This window comes from Microtus ochrogaster, chromosome 18 (assembly GCF_000317375.1).
Source record: "Microtus ochrogaster isolate Prairie Vole_2 chromosome 18, MicOch1.0, whole genome shotgun sequence".
In the NCBI taxonomy this organism is placed as follows: domain Eukaryota; kingdom Metazoa; phylum Chordata; class Mammalia; order Rodentia; family Cricetidae; genus Microtus; species Microtus ochrogaster.
The window spans coordinates 25,251,405-25,253,576 of NC_022020.1; positions in this window are offsets into that span (position 1 = coordinate 25,251,405).

The following is a 2,172-nucleotide window of genomic DNA, read 5'->3' on the forward strand; positions in this document are numbered from 1 at the left end:
AAAAAAAAAAAAAAAGAATTGATTGATCCATAGCTTGTCAAGAAGAGATTAGGCGGGAGAGCCAAATTGAGCAAAGGTGGGTATGAAGAAGTCTGGAGTCCCCAGCGAGATGCAGAGGAAGGAGATGAACATGCCATGCTGAAAAAAGGTGGTAGGGGGAGATAAGAAGTGTGGGTTAATTTAAGTTGTAAGAGCTAGCTAGTAACAAGCCTAAGTTATTGGTCGATCATTTATAATTAATAATAAGTCTCCGTGTGCTTATTTGGGAACTGGCTGACGGGACAGAGAAAGTCCTGCAGCATCTCACAGTGTAGACCTGCCTGGCTTCAAACTCATGAAGATCTGCCTCACCTGCCTCTGCTCCCTAAGTGCTAGGATCAAAGGCGTGAGCCACCACATCAGATGACAACGTTTTCACTCACACCTCGGTCTTTCTTTCATCAACTCTTGCAGCTCTAACCTGAGCCTGCGTTATGATGGCAACACATTTTAGTTTATATACGCGAGGCAAGGAAAGTGTTCCCCATTCTAATGTAATATGTATTCCCATAAGCTGCCCAGAGAAAGGAGAAAACAACAGTTTCTTATACAATCTGTTCAACAGTCTACTTCCAGCCTTTAATTCCACCTTTGTATATGGTCTTGATCTAATTGTGGTCTCCACCAGGGCTTCACTAAGGGGGCGCTGTCACGAATATGGCTCCAATATCAGAAAGTCCCCCAAATGTTTCTTTTCCACTCCCTAGCTGCCGTCCTCATCCATAGTCATCGTGTGTGTGTGTGCGTGTGCGTGTGTGTGTGTGCGTGTGCGTGTGTGTGTGTGCGTGTGTGTGTGCGTGTGTGCGTGTGTGTGTGCAGGCAATGCTCTTAACCTCTGAGCCATCTCTCCAGCCCGCCCCACCAGCTCTTAATGTAAATTCCTGATGCGTACTTCACACCAGCTATTATTTGTCTTATTAATGGTACTTCCTTCCTCTACCTAGCTCTCACCAGCTCTCTTTTCTCCTCTCTCTCCCTCCCCCTCTTTTAAGAAAGAGTCTCCTGAGGTTGACCCTGAACTTCTGATCCTCTTTTCTACCTCTCAAGTGCGAGGATCACAGCTGAGGGTCACCCTGCTTGGTATATAAGGTGATGAAGATCAAACCCAGGGCTTGGAACATGCTATGAAAGCACTCTACTAAATGAGCTGTTTCTCCAATAGTTTATCCTCTCCCTCTCTCCCTCCTGCCCTCCCCTCCCACTCTTGTTGTAATAAATCTAGGGACCTGCCCTGTCACCTGGGTACCCTGTCCCTTTAAGAGACAAGCCCTGCCCACTCCCAATCTCCCCTTTCCTGTCTCCACTCCATCTCTTTCAGCTTCTTCTTAACATTTTTAAAAATATTTTATGTGTTTGAATGTGTATTACGTGAGCACATGTGAGTTGCCGATGGTTATGAGCCTCCGTGTGGATCTAGGAACTGAACCTGAGTCCCCTGTAAGAGCAGCAAGTGTTCTTAACCACTTAACCAACTCTCCAACCCCAACTTCAGCTTCTGTTTTATACTCATCAGAACTAACAGACTGTGTAGATTTTGGCAATCTTATTGGTCCCCGTTTAGCATACCCATTTAATACTTCCTAGGGGCAGGGGTTGTATTCCTTCTGGTTTACAGGACCAGGGAGGAGAAGCATCTCCATCTGGATATATTACTCCTCAAATGCCGTTAGCTAACAGAGATGTTACTCACAGGTAAAGTCTGCTCAGATGTAACTATTTCACTTATTTGTTTCTTTTACTTGAAACAGGGTCTCACCACATAGGCAGGCTGGTCTGGTCTTGAACTTGCAATCTTCCTGCCTCCATCTCCTCAGTGCTGAAATCACAAATACAACCCGAAACATAAATGTTGGTGGGTTTTGTTGCTCTTTGCCAAGGTTTCACTGTGTAGACCAGACTAGCCTGCCTCTGCCTCCTGAATGTTGAAATTGAAGACATGAGCCACGGGGACTGGAAAGATGATTCAGGGGTTAAAAGCTGTTGCTGCTCTTGCAGAGGACTCTAATTCTGGTTCCTAGCCCCCATCACAATCAGCCACAACCCCATCTTCAGGGAATCCTTAGGGCACCAGGCATGTACATGGTGCACAGACATACATGCAGGCAAACATATGTACATACATACATACAAAAT